The sequence below is a fragment of the Nicotiana tabacum genome, chromosome 4, assembly GCF_000715075.1.
Source record: "Nicotiana tabacum cultivar K326 chromosome 4, ASM71507v2, whole genome shotgun sequence".
NCBI classification, from domain to species: domain Eukaryota; kingdom Viridiplantae; phylum Streptophyta; class Magnoliopsida; order Solanales; family Solanaceae; genus Nicotiana; species Nicotiana tabacum.
In genome coordinates this window covers 12,470,623-12,496,668 of record NC_134083.1, presented here as the reverse complement: position 1 = coordinate 12,496,668, position 26,046 = coordinate 12,470,623, and positions in this window count along the sequence as shown.

Below are 26,046 nucleotides of genomic sequence, written 5' to 3'. Positions count from 1 at the left end.
CCTCCTCCAAAACTCCACAAAACAGTAGTAAATCACGTAGCCCAACAGCAACACCAAACAGTTCACAAAATAATCCATAAAACAGTCCGCTACAAGTGAATAACTCGAACTCATGGCTTTCGATCACCGTCCCGTGAGTTCTTACAAATATAGAATAACTTACCATGCATCTACAACTATAAAGAATGGATGAAAGAGAGCATTAAACTTACCTTATTTTTGGGATAACTCAGCTCCTATCTTGGTTCTTCAAACTCTAGGCTTTACCTCCAATTAGAACTTGAAAGGGAGAGAATATTAATTGGGGTTTGTGGGAAATTTTTGGGAGGATTTTTGCAGAGATTAAGTCTGGTTATTTTGCCCTATTATCATCCTAATATATGAAGGGGATAGGCCTTTAAAAAGTCCTCTTTGAGCGACCCGAACTGGCCCAGTTTTGGATTCTCGTTTAAGCAAGTAGGTGACAGTCTGCGCAGTCTCGCAAAAATGGCCATATCTCTCTACTCTGATATCGTATTGACAAACGGTTTAATGAGTTAGAAAGTAGACTCATTGAGCTTTAATTTGATGGGTGGAACATCCCATAACTATAAGTATATTGGAAGAAAATAGCAGTTACATTTGACCCAAAGTTTTAGTAAAACTTATGAACGTAACTTGTGATGACTTTTATCGACTTTTGTTCCACCACTCGCTTGACTTAAAAACATAACACACGACTATCATACGATAACATAACTCATAACATAACCTCTTTATCATGTAAAACACCCTGGTCTCATCCCAAAAGTACATGCTATAACATTCTCAATTTGTCGGCTTTCGACGAAACATCATTTTCTTTAATTCCTTTAGCTTCTAAACCTTCCAACCCTCTTTGTACTTGTTGTTCATGATATTCAATATTTGTAACTTCCGAGCTAACATGATTAACTTGCTTTATATATTTTCAAAGATGATCTCATTTTTGGGTCCTACATTAGTTTGCTCACGACTCAGTTTTACGTACAAAAAAAATATAGGGTGTAACATCATTCCCCCCTTGGGAACATTCGTCCTCGAATGTTTACTTTTAGAGACTTTGGAAAAATTTTGCCAGAGTTTCCTCCGTACACTAGACTATAACCAACTTGCATGCAACCAGAAAACATACTATGCATGCCACACATGGCCAATGTCTATAAATAACAACACTTTGCCTCAAAGAGTCGTAAATCATAAATACTGAAAGTCAGAATATAAGAGCTTACCTGATGATCTATTAGCCTGAATAGAGTTGGGCTGTAGCATCCCATATCGAGCCATATCTTCAGTTTGAGATAGGTGGGGGTATTTATACTTCATTTCTTCCTCCGCTTCCCATGTCATCTCTTCCACACTATTGCTTCTCCATAAAACCTTCACGGAGGCTACCTCCTTATTTCGTAGCTTGCGAATTTGTCGGTCTAAGATGGCAACTGGAATTTCCTTGTATGACAAGTCCTCCGTAATTTGTACATCATTTGTGGACACCACTCTGGTAGGATCGCCAATGCACTTCCGTAGCATAGATACGTGAAAAACGGGATGGACTGACTCCAATTCTGAGGGCAATTCTAACTCATAAGCTACTTGGCCCACTCTCCGAATAATCCTGTAAGGCCTAATATACCGTGGGCTAAGCTTTCCTTTCTTGCCAACCCTCATCACGCCCTTCATAGGGGATACCTTTAAGAATACCCAGTCATTAACCTCAAACTCTAAGTCTCGTCGCTGCACGTTAGAATATGACTTCTGGTGACTCTGAGCTGTCAACAGTCGCTCCCGGATAAGCTTTACTTTCTCTACGGCCTGCTGATTTAGGTCTGGCCCATGTAACCCAGATTCTCCAACATCAAACCACCCAATAGGAGATCTGCACTTACGCCCATACAAAGCCTCTACGGAGCCATCCGGATACTGGAGTGGTAACTGTTATTATATGCAAACTCGACAAGAGGTAGATGTTCATCCCAACTTCTTTTAAAATCCAACACACGTGCTCGTAACATATCCTCGAGCATCTGAATTGTGTGCTCGGCTTGTCCATTTGTCTGTGGATGAAAAGTTGTGCTGAGATTCACCAGAGTCCCTATACCTCTCTGAAATGACCTCCAAAAATGTGCTGTAAATTGAGCCCCACGGTAAGATATAATAGATACTGGTACTCCGTGTAGCCACACTATCTCCTTAATATATAACTTTGCATAATCTTCTGCTGTATATGTAGATCTGGCCAATAGAAAATGAGCTGATTTAGTGAGCCTATCGACTATCACCCATATAGAATCGAACTTACGATGAGAACGAGGTAAACCCGTAACAAAGTCCATGTTTATCGCCTCCCATTTCCATGTCGGGATCTCTATTGTCTGCATTAGCCCTTCGGGCTTCTGATGCTCTATTTTCACATGCTGGCAACTAGGACACTGGGCGACAAACACAGCAATGTTCTTCTTCATATCGTTCCACCAGTACACATCCTTAATGTCATGATACATCTTTGTCGACCCAGGATGAATGGAGGACAACGAATAATGTGCCTCTGACATAATCCTGTCTCGTAGCCCTGCTACATCTGGAACACACAAACGACCCCTGTTTCTGAGAACCCCATCTCCCTTGAGCTCTAACAATGGATTCTTCTGCTGCGGAACTCGCTCTCTCAACTCGACTAACTCTAAGTCCTCGTGCTGCCTTTCCTTGACTTCAGCTATGATAGATGATTTTGCAGTGTTTTGGAGTACAACTCCACCATCATCGGAATCTACTAACCTAACCCCCAAACAAGCCAATTGATGAATCTCTCTAGTTAATTGTCTTTTCTTGGCCTTTACATGTGCTAAGCTACCCATAGATCGGCGGCTTAAGGCGTCTGCTACAATATTAGCTTTCCCTGGATGGTAGAGAATGTTAATATCATAATCTTTCAATAACTCAAGCCATCGCCTCTGTCGTAAATTCAACTCTTTTTGCTTGAATATATATTGCAGACTTTTATGATCTGTAAATACATCAACATGAACACCATATAAATAATGCCGCCATATCTTAAGTGCATGGGCAACCGCAGCTAACTCGAGATCGTGGGTTGGATAATTCTTCTCGTGCTTCCTTAACTGCCTTGAAGCATACGCAATTACCTTCCCATGTTGCATCAGGACACATCCTAACCTGACACCTGAGGCATCACAATACACGACATAACCCTCTAGACCCTCTGGAAGTGTTAGAACTGGCGCTGAGGTCAACCTATTCTTAAGCTCTTGGAAACTTCACTCGCAAGCCTCCGTGCACTAAAACTTAGTTGATTTCTACATCAACTTCTTCAATGGTGCCGAAAGGGAAGAAAAACCCTCTACGAACCTCCAGTAGTATCCTACTAAGCCTAGAAAGCTACGAACCTCTGTCGGAGTGGTAGGTCTAGGCCAAGATTTCACGGCCTCAATCTTCTTAGTGTCTACCTTTATACCTTCATCGGATAGAATATGCCCCAAGAATGCTACAGACTTCAACCAGAACTCACATTTAGAAAACTTAGCATACAACTTACGATCACGGAGGGTTTGGAGTACCGCTCGCAAGTGGTCCACATGCTCATCCTCTGAACTTGAATAGACCAGAATATCATCAATAAATACAATCATGAATAGATCTAAAAATGGCCAGAATAGGCTATTCATCAAGTCCATAAATACAACAGGTGCATTCGTCAACCCGAAGGACATGACAAGGAACTCGAAGTGGCCATATCGGGTCCTGAAGGCTGTCTTCGGAATATCTTTCTCCCGAACTCTGACCCGGTGGTATCCCGATCTCAAATCTATCTTTGAAAAGAATCTAGCCCCCTGCAACTGATCAAACAAGTCATCAATCCTTGGACGTGGATACTTATTCTTAATAGTTACCTTGTTCAGCTGCCTATAATCGATACACATCCTCAACGAGCTGTCTTTCTTCCGCACAAAGAGTACTGGTTCACCCCAAGGTGAGGTACTAGGCCTGATGAAACCTTTCTCCAGCAAATCTTTTAACGGCTCCTTCAACTCCTTTAATTCGGCAGGCGCCATTCTATATGGAGGGATGGATATTGGTTGAGTTCCTGAAGCAAATCGATGCTAAAATCAATCTCTCGCTCTGGAGGAATACCTGGAAACACATTTGCATACTAGTTGACTACGGGAATAGACTGAAGTGTAGATATCTCAGCATCTGCATCTCTAACTCCCACAATATGATAAATGCACCCTTTTGCAATCATTTTCCTCGCCTTCAGATAGGAAATAAACCTACCTCTAGGTGTCGCTGTATTACCTACCTATTCAAGGACTGGCTCACCCGAAAAATGAAATTTGGATAGCAAGCTGACAACCATTCCATGCCCATGATAGCATCAAAATCCATCATCTCTAGCTCAACTAGGTCTGCTGAGGTCTGACAACTACAAACTGTCACCGTACAACCTCGGTAAGCCCGTCTAGCAATAATCGATTCTCCAACCGGTGTAGATACCACAAAAGGATCACTTAGTATTTCAGGCACTATACCAAATTTCCCCGCGACAAATGGGGTAATATATGATAAAGTAAATCCTGGGTCTATCAAGGCATAAGCATTGTGAGAGCAAATGGTCAATATACCTGTCACAACATCTGGTGAAGACTCCTGCTCCTGTTGACCCGCTAAAGCATAAATACGGTTCTGATTAACACTTGAACTGGAACCTCTACCTCTACCAGCCGAAGATTGAGACTCACGCCCAGAAGGATGCACATACATAGATGCTCCTGTCGCTAAACTTGCTGGTTGTTCCATACCCCCAGAATCACTATTTGGGCAATCTCGCATCATATGCCCCGGACGCCCACATGTATAACAAGCATCAGAACCTGCTCAGCATTGGCCCAAGTGTCCTCTACCACAGATGTCACACTGCGGCAAAAATGACCATGTCTGCCTTGAACCTCATTGTCGTTGCAAAATCGACACCCGTGAGCTCTCACCTGGTCCTGACTGAGTATAGCAGTCATACCGGTAACCCTGTAACTGAGGTGGCAGAGGCCTAGGTGGCCGCCCGAAGTACTGGGCCTATAACTACCGTGAGACTGCTCCTGAGACCTAGGAAATCTCATCCTCTTACGCTACCCTTGCTCAGTCCTCTTTGTACCCTGCTGTCGATGCCTACCCCTTTCTATATTCAGAGCGAATGCCTGAATCCGGGAGATATCCATATTATCATGCAACGCAGCGATGGCACATGCCTCGGTCAACTCTGGGGCTAACCCTGCTATAAACCTGTGGATCCTGTCATGCATAGTAGCAACTATGGATGGTGCATATCTGGCTAATGAGTCAAAACGGATACTATACTTTCGAACACTCATATTGCCCTGCTTAAGGGTTAGAAACTGATCGACCCGAGCCTGTCGGATCTCCTGCGGTAAGTATTGGTCAAGGAAAGCATCTGAAAAATTCTCCCAACTAGCTAGAGGTACATCACGTGCCCTGGACCTCTCCCATCCCTCGTACCAAAGGATGGCTATATCTCGGAGTCGAAAAGCTGCTAGCTCAACTGCTTCTTTCTCTGTGGCATGCATAACCCGAAAGATCCTGTGAAGCTGATCTATGAAATCATGTGGGTCCTCCCTCTTATCTGACCCCGTAAACTCTGGGGGACTCAAAGCAATAAAATCTCGGACCCTTGAACTCCCAGACCACTCAGAATATCCTCCACTAGCTGATGCCCTAGCTTGTTGCTGGGTAGCTACCAATTGTGTCAACAAATACACCGCACTCCTCAAGTCCTGATCTAGTGAAAGTGGAGGGGGAACTGGATGTGCGGTATCCCTAGGAATCTCCTCAGGTTGTGGAGGAGCCGGTAATGGCTGAGTAGGGGTCTCGCCTTGGGACTCAGACTGGGACCCATCTATTGGGGGTACCCTGCTGGTCCCCTCAACTGTTGTTGTATCTCCCCTCTGGCTAGCCGTAGTCTTCCTAGTCACCGTCATCTGTGTATGAAAACACCAACACGTAAGTTTTACTCAAATTTCCTATAACTCAGTTCTACAGCACGATTTAGATTTGAAAGAAGGGTAACCAACTCCTAAATACCCTGTAGCTCCCGTCTTATATAATGTGGTGCACAACACATCTATAAATAAGATCCTACTAGACACGGCTTGTAGACTCCCTAGGACAGAACTGCTCTGATACCAAGTTTGTCATGCCCCGACCTGGGAGCGAGACTGGCACCCGGTGCCTCAACTAACCTGGTGTACCAAATTGCGACTAAGGGACTCTAAACAAATAATGTCATAATTTGGCCATGGGGCCATCTTGCAAGACAATTTGTGAAGCAAAATATAAAACTGAACGGAAACTAGTGCTGACTAAACATCAATATAAAGTTGGGCCGACAAGGCCGTCATAACTACTACAACTGATAAACCACCAAAATATACATACCAAGCCTACAAGCCCAACATAGAGCACTAACTGACAGGATATGTCTACAAGCCTCTACTGATGGATATATTGTGATCGGAATAGGGGCCCGACCTACCCATAACATATATACATATATACAAAAGATGTACATGAAAACCTAGACCCGATAACTCTGAAGGACGTGGAGCTTACCGATCAGGCTAAACTCTGGAAACACCTACTGAGGAGGTCTACCCGTCTGTCTATCTAAACATGCACGCATGAAATGCAGCGTCCACAGAAAAGGGACGTCAGTACAAAATAATGTACCGAGTATATAAGGCAATAACATAACTGAAAGTTAAAACTAAACTGATAATATAATAACTGAAAGTAATTGGGAGTCAAAGATGATCTGGAGATATACTTACCTGTTGATACTGACTCAACTCCTTCAATATAGTAAGTAAAATAATTGTCTGGCCTTATAAGGCTCGGTATATATAACTGCTCTGCCGTAGTAGGCTCGCTCATAGGCGCTCGGCCATACTAGGCTATGTATCTAGACTATGCTGGGCTCGCTCATAGGCGCTCGACCACAGTAGGCTCGGTATATAACTTTTCATCTGATCAGAGGTTGCCCAATAGGGACCTGCCCATCGATTATAGCTCGATGGTAATGAAAATACTGTATATATAGGCTTGCTGCTCTCTTGACTGGAAGAAGACAATACTAAATTGAATATAGAGTCTCGATAAGGAATAATATTGTAACTTATGAGACTAGAATAATGTGAATAAATTTATGAATACGAACTTCTCTTTACGTCTCATTACCAACACATGTAGCTACGAGATCATGCCAAAATGAAGGAAGGCTTAGCCTTAACATACCTTATCACACTCTTTCCAATCACCAAGTTGAACTCACCTCTACTCACCTTAATCTACAACAACGATAATAATACTATCATTAAGTTATGAAAGGTACAACTATCGCACAACGAACGACAAGCTTATTTTGTATTAAAACGGACAGCATCTCCCCTATAATCCTTACTTCCTCCAAATTCAAGATAACACCAACAACACCAAAAACAACAATAAAAACATATATACATTATTTTCCAAACTTCTGTACACCACACAATACTACAAAACAGCCCAACTCACCTCAATCTCTTCATACACAAAATGACCACCGTAGTAGTGTCAACAACCCCGAAAATGTTACGACGAACGACCAGCCCAACATCCTGCATTTATGTGGTGTTTCTCCACACACTTCCTCCTCCAAAACTCCACAAAACAGTAGTAAATCATGCAGCCCAACAGCAACACCAAACAGTTCACAAAACAATCCATAAAACAGTCCGCTACAAGTTAATAACTCGAACTCACGGTTTCCGATCACCGTCCTGTGAGTTCTTACAAATATAGAACAACTTACCATTCATCTACAACTGTAAATAATGGATGAAATATACCAGTAAACTTACCTTATTTGTGGGATAACTCAGCTCCTATCTTGGTTCTTCAAACTCTAGGCTTTACCTCCAATTAGAACTTGAAAGGGAAAGGAAATTAATTGGGGTTTGTGGGAAATTTTTGGGAGGATTTTTGCAGAGATTAAGTCTGGTTATTTTGCCCTATTATCATCCTAATATATGAAGGGGATAGGCCTTTAAAAAGTCCTCTTTGAGCGACCCGAACTGGCCCAGTTTTGGATTCTCGTTTAAACAAGTAGGTGACAGTCTATGCAGTCTCGCAAAAATGGCCATATCTCTCTACTCTGATATCGTATTGACAAACAATTTAATGAGTTAGAAAGTAGACTCATTGAGATTTAATTTTATGGGTGGAACATCCCATAACTATAAGTATATTGGGAGAAAATCGCAGTTACATTTGACCCAAAGTTTCAGTAAAACTTATGAACGTAACTTGTGATGACTTTTATCGACTTTTGTTCCACCACTCGCTTGAATTCAAAACATAACAAATGACTATCATACGAATAACATAACGCGTAACATAACCTCGTTATCATGTAAAACACCCTGGTCTCATCCCAAAAGTACATGCTATAACATTCCCAATTTATCGGCTTTCGACAAAATATTATTTTCTTCAATTCCTTTAGTTTCTAAACCTTCCAACCCTCTTTGTATTTGTTATTTATGATATTCAATATTTGTAAATTCCGAGGTAACATGATTAACTTTCTTTATATATTTTCAAAGATGATCTCATTTTTGGGTCCTACATTAGTTTGCTCACGACTCAGTTTTACGTATAAAAACAATATAGGGTGTAACAATAAGACTTTCCGTACTTTCTTTTACTAATTTATGAGTTGCGGGGATGGTTGGTTCCGGATATAGAAGAGTTTGGGTTGAAATCGGAACACTTGGTTCCTTAAGGTTGGCTTGAAAGGCCAAGTTTGACTTCGGTCAACATTTTGGGTAAATGACCTCGAAATTGGGATTTGACGGTTCCAATAAGTTCGTATGGTGATTTCGGACTTGGGCGTATGTTCGGATTGGGTTTTGGATGAGCCGGGAGCGTTTTGGCGCCTAATAGTGAAAGTTGATTCTTGAAGGTTTTAGAAGTTCTTTAAATTTGGTTTGGAGTGGATTTTGGCGATATCGAGGTCCAAACGGAATTCCGAGACCGGGAATAGGCCCGTAATGTAATTTAAGACCTGCACGCAAAGTTTGGTGTCAATCCGAGTTGTCTAAGTACGTTTCGGCGCATTTTGAGTGAATAGTAGAACTTGATGTTCATAAGTTTGATTCAATTGGTTTTGGGGTGTGATTCTTAGTTTTAATGTTGTTTCGGGCATTCCGGGAGTTCGAGCCAATCCATTTTATGATTCTAAACTTGTTGGTATGTTCGGACGGGGTCCCGAGGTCCCCGAGTGTCAATCGGACGAGGCTCGGACCAAGTTGGGAGCTTGGAGCAACAGCTGAAGCTCCCAAATCTGTCATAATCGCACCTACACTTGGTCAATCGCAAGTGCGGGTTCACAGGTGTGAGCCACGAGCCGCAAAAGCAATAAATGGAGGGCATCCCAAAATCCGTAGATGCGGAAGATTTGGTGCACCTGCGTGAGCGCAGGTGCGAGAGACATGGTCGCAGGTGCGGCTAGGCTCGCAAAAGTGGCCCTTCTTGTCCGCAGATGCGGAGCCTGACTAGGTGTGGGAAAGGCGCACCTGCGAGGCATTCGCTGCAGGTGCGGGACCGCAAGTGCGGCCCAAAGCATCGCATGTGCGAATGTCGCTGGGTAGTGAGGGCTCATTTAATACGGACTTAGGCCATTTTTATCACATATTTCTCTCACTCTTGGGCGATTTGAGAGATTTGAAGGGGATGATTTTGACCTAGCTTTCGGAGGTAAGTAATTTCTACTTAATGTGAGTTAAATACATAGTTTATGGGTAGATTATAACATGTAAATTAGTGAAAATCATGGGTTTAGGTGAAAACCTAGGTTTTTGATAAAAATGAGATTTAACCACGAAATTTGTTACGGAATTCAGTAAAAATCATATATTCATGTTCCTGAGGTTATGGGTAACAACCTTTTTTAAACATTTCCGGAATCCGAGCATGTGGGCCCGGGGGTGAATTTTAGGAATCTTGCAATTTTGGTTGGGTAATCACTTTAATAGTGGAGATATGAACTTTTGAGCAATAGAATGATCGATTTATATTATGTTTGGCTAGTTCCGAGTCGTTTGGCATCAAATTTGGAGGTTTGAGCGCATTTTTGAATTGGAAAGTAAGCTTTGAGACTAGGTAAGTCTCTTTTCTAACCTTCTAAGAGGGAACTTACCCCATAGGTGAACTTAATTAATATGTGTTGTTATTTGTGAGGGGCTACGTACGCACGAAGTGACGAGAGTCCGTACGTAGCTACTATTCATGTTTATGTCCGGGTAGTTTTAGTTTAACACTATGCTTATGGACACCGTTAATTGACCATAATTGTTAACTGTATCAAATGGAACTGAGTTGAGGATTTTTATGGATTTAAAAGCTCCAAGTCAAATTGTCTTTATTTTGAAAAGGATCAAGGAAGAGTTATGATTTATTGATAAATTTATATTTGACCGCGTCGCATGTATGATTCGCGATCGGGGTAATAGATGCATCTATAGTTCGCGCCGTTCGACCCTCGGCAGTGCACAATTTACATTTATGTTGGATCGGGCCGAACGTCCTCGGTGGTATTCGTGTGTGATAATAAAACTGGAAGTTCCTTTCATAATCGGTAAAAATTCATTGTTTGTGTGATCATATGTTTTAAAGGAAGGAAGTGATTCAAGCTCTTAAATATTTCTGAAGACTTGCTCAGTTATTTCTTGTTCTGAGTCTTATTGTTGTATATCATGCTTAATTAGAATTTTATATTATTATGTTATTGGCCCTAGTAAGTATCGCAGTCGACCCCTTGTCACTATTTCTTCAAGGTTAGGCTAGATACTTACTGGGTACATATTTTTTATGTACTCACGCTACACTTATGCACTTAACTGTACAGGATCTGAGGCAGGTGCATCTGGTTACCAGTCTAGTGCGCAGATTTGATCCCTATCTCGAGACTTCACGGTGAGCTATCTTCCGAGCCGTTCTGCAGCAGCTGGAGTCTCCCTTATGTTTTATTTTGTTTCTGTCTATGTCATTTTAGACGGTAGGCTAGTGTTCTTTTGTATATTCTACTAGATTGCCCACATACTTGTGACACCAGGTCTTGGCACACACACTAGTAGACTTATGATTTTGGTTATGCTTACATGATTACGACTTGTACTCGTTTGCTTCTATTTAATTATGTCACATTGGCAAATTTCTAAATTTCTTTAACAAATGAGGAAATGCTATCCACTTAGTATTTTATTTAAATGGGAAACCATTAGCTTGATCAGTGTTGGCTTGCCTAACAATGGTGTTGGGCGCCATCACAGCCTAAGATGGAATTGGGTTGTGACAGGATGATTCAGGATTTAATTGAAAGAACAATTCTTATTTTGGAAGCTCAAGTTGAAATAATTGACCGGATGGTGAATTATGTGTAAACGGCCCCAAAATGGAGTTTTGATGATTCCAATAACTCCGTATGATGATTTTGGACCTAGGAGCGTGTCCGGAAAATTATTTGGAATTTCATAGTAAAAATTTGCTTGAAATGACAAAAGTTGAATTTTGGGGAAGTTTGACCGGGTAGTTGACTTTTTGATATCGGAGTCGGAATTCAGTTATGAAAATTTTCATAGATCCATAATGTCATTTATGACTTGTGTGCAAAATTTGAGGTCAATCGGAATTGATTTGGTAGGTTTCTACATCGAATGTAGAAGTTGGAAATTCTTAAGTTCCTTAAGCTTGAATTGGGGTATGATTCATAGTTTTAGCATTGTTTTATGTGATTTGAGGTTTCAAATAAGTTCGTATGATATTTTAGGATTTGTTGGTGTATTAGTTTGAGGTCCCGAGGGCTTCGGGTGAGTTTCAGAGTGGTTTCAGATCATCTTTAACCGCTGGTTATTTTTGACAGCAATGTGCGAAATTTCTGATGCGCAGAGCTGACTTTAGAAGCTTATATCTCGAAATATATAAGGAATATGGAAATTATCAAAACATGAAAGTTGTATCCCTTTGATTCTAGTTTACATAATGATAACCCATTTATCATTCGGACATTTGTACAAAAGGTTATGATCGATTGACTCAAGCTGGTACTGTAGATTTTGGCTACAGCAGTGTGCATCGCCAGAAATATCTGTTGCACACGGCTGATTTTGGGAGCTTATATCTCGCAATATATAAGGAGTTGGGTGATGAGCAAAACATTAAAGTTGTAGCCCTTTGTATCTAGTTTGCAGAAATTTAAACCGTTTGGTAGTTGGAGTTGAGTACAAGAAGTTATGGTTGATATGCTAAAGGCTGTCGGGGAAGAGTTTTAGAAGAGTTTGATATTTTCAGCATAAGCATGTAATGATCCAAAGGTCCATTTTTAGTTCTAGAGATCGAAATTTTGTTTCGAGACTTTCGATATTTTGATAATGAATTATAGGAGTGATCTGGAAAGTTTGGTCTAATTTCATCAAGTCACGATTGGGTTTTAGCGCGAAACATGAGTTAATTGTTTAATGAGTGAAATTGGTATCGCATTGAGCAAATGAGCTCCGAATTGAGTTTTGATTGAACGACTAGGTTCGTATATTATTTTGACTCATAGGAACAAGAATCGTTGAATTCCGAGTTCGTATGATGGAGTTAAAGACTTTTTAGTGAAAAGAATAACTGCTAGTGCAAACAAGTTCTGGTGTGGACTTTTAGTGACGAAAAATGGACTTTTAGTGACGGAAAATGGACTTTTAGTGACGGATGGGCAGAAACTTAAGGACTAAAAATGGCCATTTCCTTCATTTCGTTTTGGATTTTTGGAGCACGGTTCTTGGGCGATTTTGAGGATTTCTTCATGACTTCGACTTGGGTAAGTGTCCTATATCCAAAATTGATTATATTTCATAAATCTATGGTTATAGTCATCATTTATTTTGGATTTAAATGGTAGAAATCAAGAATTTTGCAAAACTTTTCAAGAACAAAATTTTTAGACTTGGAGTTCGAGTTGTTATCGAAATTTGATAAAATTGGTATGGGTGGACTCATAATTGAATGAGTTGTCGGATTTTGTGAGTTTCGTCAGATTCCGAGACATGGGAACCACGGGCAATTTTTGAGTTAAATTTCGAATTTTGTTAGAAAATTAGTATTTTCATATGGAATTAATTCCTATAATTAGTATTGACTGAATTGAATTAATTTGGATAAATTTGAGATGTCCGGATGTCAATTCAAGCAAGAAGGCAATTTTGGAATATCGGCCTAACTTCAAAAAAGTAAGTATCTTGCCTAACCTTTAGTGGAGGAAATTACCCCTTAGGCATCGAGTCTTATGTGCCATTTGTGAAATGTAAAAAGCCGTGTACGCGAGGTGACGAGTACATACTCGGGCTTATATGTGCTAATTTTATTGGGTTAAAGTCTTAGGCATTATTGTGTAGTAAATTGGATAATTGTTGGCATTTATTAAATCATCTATTTGCCATGCCTAAATCCTTGTTGGTTGAATTTGTTTTTATATGATAATTTGATGTGATTGTTACTTGAATATTTATGTAAATTCCGTGAGTTTGTTGATTTGATATTTCCCGGAAATAATTATATTATGAATTTTTCATCTGCAAATAATTAATGAACTAAGCTTAAACTGAGGCGTTAATATAATTATCAAGAATTTGGATTAATAAGGCGTTGCCCTATACTGAGTATTTTCTATCTTTGTTGACTGTTTTGAGGTTTTATATACGTTGTGTGGAGCCTTGGGCTATTTTTGAGAAATTTATTGTGTGTACTATATCATTGGAATTGGTTGTGGTTGTTGGACAAATTGTGATAGGCATTGATTGTGTTGAGTTATCGTGATAACATTCCGTGTAATTGTTGTGTGATTTGAGTTGTTATTATGAGGATATAAGGGTGGCATTTCATTGTTGATATTATGTGGGTATAAGGGTGGCATTTCATTATTGATATTATGTGGGTATAAGGGTGGCATTTCATTGTGGTTATGTGTAACGACCCGACCGGTCGTTTTGAGCTCTAGTGCGTCATTCAGTGGTTTAAGACCCTGAGCAGCTTCACTTCAGGTATTATGACTTGTACGCGTGGTCGGAATTTAATTTCGGGAGCCTTAAGTTGGAGAAATTGACTAAAGTGTGATTTTTGAGTAGACAACCTCGGAATCGGGATTTGCAGGTTCCAAGAGGTTCGTATGATGATTTTGGACTTGGGCGTATGTTCGGATCGGGTTTTGGATAACCCGGGTACATTTCGACGCCTATTGTTGAAGTTGGCATTTTGAAAGAATTTCGAAAATTTGGGTTGAAGTGCATTTCAATGTTATCGATGTCCTTATGGGATGCCAAGGCTGGGAATAATTCCGTATGGCGATTCTGGTGTTGGGAGCGCATCCGAAACTGGATTCGGAGGTCCGTAGGTCATTTTGGGGTCATTTGGCGAAAGTTAGAAATTTGAATGTTTTTGAGAAGTTTGACCGGAGGTGGACTCTTTGGTATCGGAGTCGGATTCCGATTTCGGAAGTTGGAGTAGGTCCGTAATGTCGAATGTGACTTGTGTGCACAATGTGAGGTCAATCGAACGTGATTTTGTAGGTTTCGGCATCGATTATAGAAGTTAAAATTTCAAAGTTCACTAAGTTTGAATTGGAGGGTGAATCGTGTTTATAACGTTGTTTGATGTGATTTAAAGGCTCGACTAAGTCCGTATAGTATTTTAGTACGTGTTGGTATAATTGGTTGAGGTCCTAGGGGCCTCGGGTGGATTCTGGATGGTTAACTGATTGAATGTGTCCTTATGGAGGTGCTGAGGCTGCTGTCTTCTGGTGTAACCGCACCTGCGTGGTTAGGGCCGCAGGTGCGGAGCCGTAGAAGCGGCCATGAGGGTCGCTGAAGCGGCTTAGGCTGGAGATGGCTGGGACAGCAGATGCAGCCGAGTTCCGCAAAAGCGATGGCGCAGAAGCGGATGGTAGACGCGGATGCAGGGCTGAGAGGTTTGAAGGAGTACCGCAGAAGCAGTAGAGTGGCCGCACCTGCAGAGCCGCATAAGTGGCTATTGCGCCGCATGTGCGAAGATCGCTGGGCAGTGAGGTTTTATAAAACGGGGTTTTGGCTCATTTTCACTTCATTTCGTCCATGGGAGCCGATTATGGAGTACTTTTGGAGTTCCATCTTCATCAACTATAATGGGGTAAGTGATTTCTTCACATTGTGAGTTAAATACATGGTTTTTACATGGATTCGAGCACGAAAATTTGTAAAAATTTGGGATTTTGAAGAAAAACCTAGAAATTGGTATTCTTGGATTTTGATCACGAATTTGGGCATAAAATTGAGCATAAATTATATATTGGAGTTCGTAGTGTTATGGGTAATGATTATCTTCGAAAATTTTCGGAATTCAGGCACGTGGGTACGAGGATGATGTTTATCGACTTTTAGAACGAAATTGGAATTTTTTACAAATTGGATTATAAGGATTATTAGAGTATATGTTCATGGATTTGCACATTTCTTGACTAGTTTTGGAGTGTTGAGCATCGGTTCAAGTCATTGGAAATGCTTGGGAGCCGGTGAAGGAACTTCGGAGCGAGGTAAGTCTCTTTTCTAACCTTGTAAGAGGGAATTTACCCCATAGGCAGAGTTAATTAATATGTGTTGTTATTTGTGGGGGCTACGTACGCAAGAAGTGACGAGAGTCCGTACGTAGCTACTATCCATGTTTATGTCCGGGTAGTTTTAGGTTTACACCATGCTTTGTGGACACCGTTATTTGATAATATTTGTTAATTGTATCAAATGAAACTAAGTCGAGGATTTTAAGGATTTAAAAGCTTCAAGTTGAATTCCCTTTATTTTGAAAAGAATCAAGAAAGAGTTATGATTTATTGATAATTTATATTTGACCGTGTCGCAAATATGATCCGCGAGCGGGGTTATCAAATGAAATTAAATCGAGGATTTTAAGGAACTAAAAGCTTCAAGTTGAATTGTCTTTATTTTGAAAAGAATCAAGAAAGAGTTATGATTTATTGATAATTTATATTTGACCGCGTCGCAAGTATGATCCGCGAGCGGGGTTATCAAATGAAACTAAGTCGAGGATTTTAAGGATTTAAAAGCTTCAAGTTGAATTGTCTTTATTTTGAAAAGAATCAAGAAAGAGTTATGATTTATTGATAATTTATATTTGACCGCGTCGCATGTATGATCCGCGAGCGGGGTAATAGATGCATCTATGATTCGTGCCGTTTGACTCTCAGCAGTGTACAATTTACATTTATGTTAGATCGGGCCGAACGTCCTCGGTGGAATTTTGTGCGTGATAATAGAACTGGAAGTCCCTTTTATAATTGCAATAAATTCATTATTTGAAAGAGTATTTGTTTTAAATGAAGGAAGTAATTTGGGTTCATAAATATGGTGATGAATTGTTCAGTTATTTCTTGCTCTGAGTTTTATTGTTATATATATCATGCTTAATTAGAATTTTATATTATCATATTGTTGGCCCTTAGTAAGTGTCGAAGTCGACCCCTCGTTAGTACTTCGAGGTTAGACGAGATACTTACCGGGTACACGTTGATTTACGTACTCATGCTACACTTGCTGCACATTTTTTTGTGCAGGTGCATATATGTCTAGTGGCCTTGTGGGCGCAGAGGTGCGGTTATTGCGGGGACTTAGGTGAGCTGCATTCCACGTTACGAGTCCGTAGCCAGCAGAATCTCCTTCAGAGTATTTATATTTTCCTGTCCAATTTGTATTCCGGACAGATGTTGTCACTACCCAAAATCCATAAAGGCCGTGATGGCGCCGGACACCACTATCAGGAAAGTCAACAATAATTACTTAATTGGGTTCTTATTTTATTATTTCTGAAATCATATTTCCTTCAATTAAATAGTAAAAGATGGAGTTTACAAAATAAAGGGTGATTCGTATTTTTAGCATTGTTTAATGTGATTTAAAGGCTCGACTAAGTCCGTATAGTATTGTAGTACGTGTTGGTATAATTGGTTTAGGTTCTGGGGGCCTCGGGTTTATTCTGGATGGCTGACGGATTGAATTTGGCCTTATGGAGGTGCTGAGGCTACTGACTTCTAGTGTAACCGCACCTGCAAGGTTAGGGCAGCAGGTGCGGAGCCGCAGAAGCGGCCATGAGGGCCGCAGAAGAGGCTTAGGATGGAGATGGCTGGGACCGCATATGCGGCCGAGTTCCGTAGAAACGGGACCGCACCTGTGCACGTGGAGCCGCAGAAGCGAAGGCACCAAAGCGGATGGGGGCTGAGGATGCGGAGCTGAGGGGTTTAGAGGAGTACCGCAGAAGCGGTAGAGTGGCAGCACCCGCGAAGCCGCAGAAGCGGCTATTGCACCGCAGGTGAGAAGATCGCTGGGCAGTGAGGTTTTATAAAACCGGGTTTTGGCTCATTTTTACTTCATTTCGTCCATGGGAGCCGATTTTGGAGCACTTCTGGAGTGCCATCTTCATCAACTATAATGGGGTAAGTGATTTATTCACATTGTGAGTTAAATACATGGTTTTTACATGGATTCAAGCACGAAAGTTTGTAGAAATTTGGGATTTTGAAAAAAAACCTAGAAATTGGTATTCTTGGATTTTGATCACGAATTTGGGCATGAAATTGAGCATAAATTATATATTGGAGTTCGTAGTGTTATGGGTAATGATTATCTACGAAAATTTTTGGAATTCGGGCACGTGGGCACGAGGATGATTTTTATCGACTTTTAGAACGAAATTGGAATTTTTTACAAATTGGATTATTAGAGTATATGTTCATGGATTTGAACATTTCATGACTAGTTTTGGAGTGTTGAGCATTGGTTCGAGTCATTGGAAAGGCTTGGGAGCCGGTGAAGGAACTTCGGAGTGAGGTAAGTCACTTTTCTAATCTTGTAAGAGGGAATTTACACCATAGGCAGAGTTAATTAATATGTGTTGTTATTTGTGGGGGCTACGTACGCACGAAGTGACGAGAGTCCATACGTAGCTACTATCTTTATTTATGTCTGAGTAGTTTTAGGTTTACACCATGCTTTGTGGACACCGTTATTTGATTATATTTGTTAATAGTAACAAATGAAACTAAGGCGAGGATTTTAAGGATTTAAAAGCTTCAAGTTGAATGGTCTTTATTTTGAAAAGAATCAAGAAAGAGTTATGATTTATTGATAATTTATATTTGACCGCGTCGCAAGTATGATCCGTAAGCGGGGTTATCAAATGAAACTAAGTCGAGGATTTTAAGTATTTAAAAGCTTCAAGTTGAATTGTCTTTATTTTGAAAAGAATCAAGAAAGAGTTATGATGTATTGATAATTTATATTTGATCGCGTCGCATGTATGATCCGCGAGCGGGGTAATAGTTGCATCTATGGTTCGTGTCGTTCGACCCACGGCAGTGCACAGTTTACATTTATGTTGGATTGGGCCGAACGTCCTCGGTGGAATTTTGTGCGTGATAATAGAACTGGAAGTCCCTTTTATAATTGGTATAAATTCATTATTTGAAAGAGTATTTGTTTTAAATGAAGGAAGTGATTTGGGTTCTTAAATTTGGTGATGAATGGTTCAGTTATTTCTTGCTCTAAGTTTTATTGTTATATATATTATGCTTAATTAGAATTTCATATTAGCATATTGTTGGCCCTTATTAAGTGTCGAAGTCGACCCCTCGTCACTACTTCTTCGAGGTTAGGCAGGATACTTGCTGTGTACGCGTTGATTTACCTACTTATGCTACACTTGCTGCACATTTTTTTGTGCAGGTGCATATATGTGTAGTGGCCTTGTGGGCGCAGAGGCGCAGTTATTGCGGGGACTTAGGTGAGCTGCATTCCATATTACGAGTCCGTAGCCAGCAGAATCTCCTTTAGAGTATTTATATTTTCCTGTTCAATTTGTATTTCGGACAGATATTGTATTTTATTTTATATTCCTAGTTCATGCTCATGCACTTGTGACACCGGGATTTAGGCGATTATGGGTTGCACCGTATTGGAATTTTTAAAGATATTATTATTTATTTTGTAAACTCCATCCTTTACAATTTAATTGAAGGAAATATGATTTCAGAAATAATAAAATGAGAACCCAATTAAGTAATTATTGTTGGCTTGCCTGAAAGTGGTGTCCGGCACCATCACGGCCTTTATGCATTTTTGTATTGTGACAACATGGTATCAGAGTACTAGGTTTAATTACGTCTCACGAGTCATGAACGAGTCTAGTAGAGTCTTGCGGATCGGTACGGAGACGTTTGTACTTATCTTCGAGAGGCTACAGGACGGTTAGGAGCACTTCCCTTCTTGATTCCTCATCGTGCGGATTCCTCATTGTGCGGTGTGATTCCTTAAGGCTTATGCCTTCATTCCCTTCCTATTCAGTCTTATGTGACGTGAAGCGCTTGTTATAAATTGGGAATCGAGGAATTTTAATGGTACTACATATGTGGTGCAGGATGTTTCTCCCTGCATATTTTTATTGGGCTATTGTCATCGCCTGGCGGAAGGCTGTTCTGTCATTGCAGCTCGGTATCAGTATTACCTAAGGTTTTGAGGTTTGGCATGGATTGTTATGACGATTCGTGCGTTACTATCGCACCGTGTTTGGGTGATGGTAGGATGATTGTCTATGCATCGAAGCAGTGAATGACTTGGAAAGGAGGTTCGCTCAATGCATGATTCAGAGATCCAGTATTTAATTTCTGGATAAGAAAAGGCAATCGGACTATGAATGTTCAGGTTTGGGTTAACGGGGTGATGAGACTTGGTATTTCGATCTTGGTGGGATTTTCATCTGTGATGTGGTGTTGTCGCCCTGGATTGAATTTGTTAAGTTCGCCGGTGTTATGGTCGTCATCAATTTGCCTTCGGGCAGGGTGGTTTGAAACAGTGCTGGGGAAGCGGCTGTCAGAGATCGCAGTGTGCGGTGGTTCAGAATTTAATTGGTGGTCCGGGTGTTGAAGGCTCAAGGAAGATGATCTTCGAAAAGGTTAAAGTTGGTAACGATCGATTGGTTCAAGTGCTACAGAGGTAGATTTTGAATTAAGGTAACAACTGGGCAGCGAAGGATGAGGAAGAACATGTGGGAGGTGTCTTGTGGTGGTTAAATTTCTAGAAGGCCAAGTGTGACAAACAGAGTCGAGTAGTTGCTTAAAGGAGATGGTTTGACCAAAGTGGGAGAGTAGCAGAGTAGCAGATGGGTTCTGTGGTAGGATGACTATACACCTTGGGAAAAATTTAGAGTGATTTGGAACTCATAGTGGACAGTGACTAAGTCTACGAACTTAATTTTGAATATTAGCTGCTATACGGAGAAGGGTTGGATACGACGGAAAAGAGTTGCATGATATGAAGAAGGATACAACATGACTTTGGATTGGAATGTATCGTCGCATGTTAGTTGATGTCAATGGGGAGTGAACAGGCTTGTACGGTTGGTGAATGAGCACGGAATCAGGATGGTTTAAGGATTTCATAGTAATTGTACTCGGTGCAGCGCTGTTGGAAGATGTCGGCATGGAATTTCCACAGGTGGGTTATTTCTGGTGAGCAGGTTAACTGGTGCGTGGTGTTGATGAAACTTCTATGAAGAATTTTACTGGCTATCGGGTAAGAGGTCGAATATGTAAATGTGGCTAGTGATTCGAGGCATTCATGAAATAATTAATAGGAAGATTTCGAGGAATTTGGCGGGTCGATTGCGCAATGTCATGTCAGTAAGGAAGAAGGAATCTTGGTAGGTTCTAGAGTTATGCAATGGTAGCTTCAAGCTAAGTGGGAGAGCCCTACCATCTAGGATTGAATTGCATAGTTATCTACTTGTGAGGTTTCTGGTTATCGGCATGTTGGTGGGTTGTTACGACTAAAGGAAGAGAACATCAGTGGTGATTTGAGCCAAGGATTTGAGGAATGTGTGATACAATTGGTCTTATCGATTCATGTTAGGGATTTGGGAAGACTTAGAGTTTATGCTTCATGTAGAGGTGAGTTACAAGGAACATGATTCAGCCGGGTGCTTCTTTGAGAGGGTGTTCATGTGCCAGCAGGGAGTTTGATCATAATTGGGAACAAGTCAGAGTGGATGACTCTCAACAATGGTTCTAGTGGGTTCAAAGTGCGGTGCCTAAGGATTTCGAGCCAATAGTATGGTTAAGTATTGAGTTTTTGCAGCAGATTATGAAAAGTGGCTGGGAGTGTTCTACATTATCTTTGGTCTGCAGTGTGTCATTGGATGAATGAGAGAAAGTAACTTCGGATTCATAGAGGGATTTTCAGAATGGGTGTACCAGTTGAAGACACGAATATGCGCACAAGGAGGGCATGGGATGGTTCGTAGGTTTTGGAGACAATGTGGTCTCGTGAAATGGGGTCACTCAGGATGAGTGCGGATTGAGTTCGTTATTTTGATAAAGGAGTTGTTGTTATTTCTAAGGAAGATCCAGAGTAAATTTGAAGAAGTCGGATTCGGTTAACAATGGTTAAATTGGCATGGTGATGGCAATGATCAGTTCCTTCAGCGTGTTAAATATACCTATGATTTGTAGCGGTACATGCGAGGTTTGATGGCCGCCGTAATTGATCTTATTTCGGAGGCATGCGAGTATTATGGCCTGTTATGTGTAGATGGAGCCCGCAAGAATTGTGGTGGTTTAAACTACCGCTCGAGGTTTGTATTTTCTGCGGTTATTGGAATTTAGTCACGTGGGGAAATGGTTCTCCTGAAATGAGTTAAGTGAGAAGTTTCTATATGATGAAGTGTGTACCCTATTGGTGGTTCGGGAGTTATGATGAAATTCTGGTACTCTCACGTATTGGCATGTTAGGTGCAGTGAACGACATGGGGAATTGGAAGCTGAGGATCAAGGTTGCGGTTCGGTGTTGACAAGAATGTCGCGAGCTCGGATGATCAGGGAAGAATTCAGATGTTTAGAGTAAGCTGGTATTGTCCTTAGCGTCACCTAAGATCGGTGTCCTGTGTAAGAGTCTTTGTGTAATGATTTGCAACTTCTTGATTTGCTTTACAGCATTAGTGTGACCGGTGGTATGGATGTGCGGACTTTTTACCTGGTGCGGAAGGTCGTGGGAGTATATACCACGAGAAGATTGTATAAGTGTGACATGTAGTCACTTGATTGATTAAAGATTGAAACCAAGTATGGAGATTCGGTACTATCGCTAATGCGAGAGATTAGGCCTGAAAGGCGCTCTTCTCAGTTGGTTGTGAATTGTGGAAGTTTGTTCCGAATTTGACGGCTGTTCTTGTGTGTCATGGGAGAAAGGTCATTGTGGATCCTTGAGAAGGTATTTTCCCAAGCATGGTATGATCAGAATCAGTTTGAGGGCCATTGATGGGTCAAAATGTGGAGGTGTACTCTACACCAACCTAGGTGAGTTCATTTAGCATAGCATTCCTTATGGAGGAGTATTTAGGTGTTGGGTTTTATTTTTGTCGCCAGCTACCTCATGAAATACCCTATTGTGCCATGTGGGTTGTGAGACGACTTGATTATTCTCACATGTGTGGTGGTCCTGTGCAGCTTGCGGTGTTATATGAGTAGGATGGCTCTCAAGATGCAGGTCATTCATTGCACCTTAGTCGTGCTTGAGTTTTGTAGCGTATGGCGCTATCTGTCTCTCCAGGATTTGTATTATGCACTTAGCGTGCTCGTGGTTGATATTCGGGTATTTCGCAGGTATGAACATTTTAGTTCGGTAAGTATTTCTTTATAGATTATTATGTATGGATCGAGTGGCACGCCGCCACGGGTACGTTGTTTGGACCGGGTGGCGCGCCGCCACGGGTATCATGGTTGGATTGGGTTGCACGCTGCAACGGTATCATGTGTGGCTCGGGTTGCACGCCGCAACAGTGTGTTATTGAGTACAATTTCCCATAACTATTATTGCGTGTTTTGCTTCTCATTTCCTGAGGAAGGTTCATAACATCTTTTTGGTTGTTTAAATTAGCTACGTGGGTTGAGTAGTTCTTTCCAGAGTTTGTTTCCTTATGTATCACATTCGGGGTTGTAGATTGTTAGCACATTGTGGCATCATATGAGACTTTTGGCAGTGTCTGAGGTGGCTTATTGCATGAGCAGCTTGTACTGGGTGAGACGAGATTATTGGACCTGGGATCAGTGCGATCAGATTTATATGAAGCATATTAAATAGTTAATATTGCTCTTTAGTCCAGAATAAGGTAATGGTTCTTGTCGAGAGGAGAGACTCCATAAATTGTGATTCGGCAAGTGGTTACGAGTTCTACACATCTTCTCTGTCATGGAAATATTGCAGGAGTTGGAACAGGATTTATATGAGTCATGAGGTGTGTTGTGAGCATCAGATTCGTGGGTTTTCGGCTGTTATTATCTAGGGATGTTATTATGGTCATGTAAATTATGCGGTGCATGGTGTGAATTCAGTGAGAGTATACAATCATGTATTGGTACATTGTGTAGTGATGGATACGATGTTCGTATGTTGGAACAGACCTAGTAGAGAATTTCAGATGTTGGAATTTGGCTCTAAGGCTTATTTGACTAGCTAAAAGGGAGGATTTTCAGGTTTGCTCGAGCAAATGTGCTCAACTGGGTTGTGGTAGCACGGGTAGGTGCACGAGGTGTTAAACAGCGATTTCAGACAACTCCAGAGTAGTTCGTAGCACGTTCGCGGACGAACATATGTTTAAGTGGGAGAGAATGCAACGACCCAACCGGTCGTTTTGAGCTCTAGCGTGTCATTCAGCAGTTTGAGACCCTGAGCAGCTTCACTTAAGGTATTATGACTTGTACGCGTGGTCGGAATTTAATTTCAGGAAGTTCGGAGTTGATTTGGAAAGAAAATTCTAATTTCGGGAGCCTTATGTTGGAGAAATTAACTAAAGTGTGATTTTTGAGTAGACGACCTGGAATCGGGATTTGAAGGTTCCAACAGGTTCGTATGACAATTTTGGACTTGGGCGTATGTACGGATCGGGTTTTGGATGAACCGGGTACGTTTCAGCGCCTATTGTGGAAGTTGGCATTTTGAAAAAAATTCGTAAATTTGGGTTGAAGTGTAATTCAATGTTATCGATGTCCGTTTGGGATTCCGAGGCTGGGAATAGCTCCGTATGGTGATTCTGGTATTGGGAGCGCGTCCGGAAGTGGATTCGGAGGTCCGTAGGTCATTTTGGGGTCATTTGGCGAAAGTTAGAAATTTGATGGTTTTTGAGAAGTTTGACCGGAGGTGGAATTTTTGGTATCGGGGTCAGATTTTGATTCCGGAAGTTGGAGTAGGTTCGTAATGTCGAATGGGACTTGTGTGAAAAATTTGAGGTCAATCGGATGTGATTTAATAGGTTTCAGCATCGATTGTAGAAGTTGAAGTTTCAAAGTTCACTAAGTTTGAATTGGAGGGTGATTCGTGTTTTTAGCGTTGTTTGATGTGATTTAAAGGATTGACTAAGTCCGTATAGTATTTTAGTACGTGTTGGTATAATTGGTTGAGGTCCCGAGGGCCTCGGGTGGATTACGGATGGTTAACGGATTGAATTTGGCCTTAGGGAGGTGCTGAGGCTGTTGTCTTCTGGTGTAACCGCAAATGCGAGGTTAGGGCCGCAGGTGCAGAGCCGTAGAAGCGGCCATGAGGGTCGTAGAAGCGGCTTAGGCTGGAGATGGCTGGGACCGCAGATGCGGCCGAGTTCTGCATAAGCGGGACCGCACCTGCACACGTGGAGCCGCAGAAGCGAAGGCGCATAAGTGGATTGGGATCGCGGATGCGGAGCTGAGGGGTTTGGAGGAGGACCGCAGAAGAAGTAGAGTAGCGGCACCTGCGGAGCTGCAGAAGCGGCTATTGCACCGCAGGTGCGAAGATCGGTGGACAACGAGGTTTTATAAAATGGGGTTTTGGCTCATTTTCACTTCATTTCGTCCATGAGAGCCGATTTTAGAGCACTTTTGGAGAGCCATCTTCATCAACTATAATGGGGTAAGTGATTTCTTCACATTGTGAGTGAAATACATGTTTTTTACATGGATTCAAGCACGAAAATATGTAGAAATTTGGGATTTTGAAGAAAAACATAGAACTTGGTATTCTTGGATTTTGATCACGAATTTGGGCATGAACCTGAGAAAAAATTATATATTGGAGTTCGTAGTACTATGGGTAATGATTATCTTTGAAAATTATTGGAATTCGGGCACGTGGGACCGAGGGTCATTTTTATCGACTTTTAGAACGGAATTCGAATTTGTTATAAATTGGATTATAAGGAGTATTAGAGTATATATTCATGGATTTGTACATTTATTGACTAGTTTTGGAGCGTTGAGCATCGGTTCGAGTCATTGAAAAGGCTTGGGAGCCGGTGAAGGAACTTCAGAGCAAAGTAAGTCTCTTTTCTAACCTTGTAAAACGGAATTTACCCCATAGGTGGAGTTAATTAATATGTGTTGTTACTTGTGGGGGCTACGTACGCACGAAGTGACGAGAGTCCGTACGTAGCTACTATCCCTGTTTATGTCCGGGTAGTTTTAGGTTTACACCATGCTTTGCGGACATAGTTATTTGATTATATTTGTTAATTGTATCAAATGAAACTAAGTAGAGGATTTTAAGGATTTAAAAGCTTCAAGTTGAATTGCCTTTATTTTGAAAAGAATCAAAGAAAGAGTTATGATTTATTGATAATTTATATTTGACCGCGTCGCAAGTATGATCCGCGAGCGGGGTTATCAAATAAAACTAAGTCGAGGATTTTAAGGATTTAAAAGCTTAAAGTTGAATTGTCTTTATTTTGAAAAGAATCTAGAAAGAGTTATGATTTATTGATAATTTATATTTGACCGCGTCGCATGTATGATCCGCGAGCGGGGTTATCAAATGAAACTAAGTCGAGGATTTTAAGGATTTAAAAGATTCAAGTTGAATTGTCTTTATT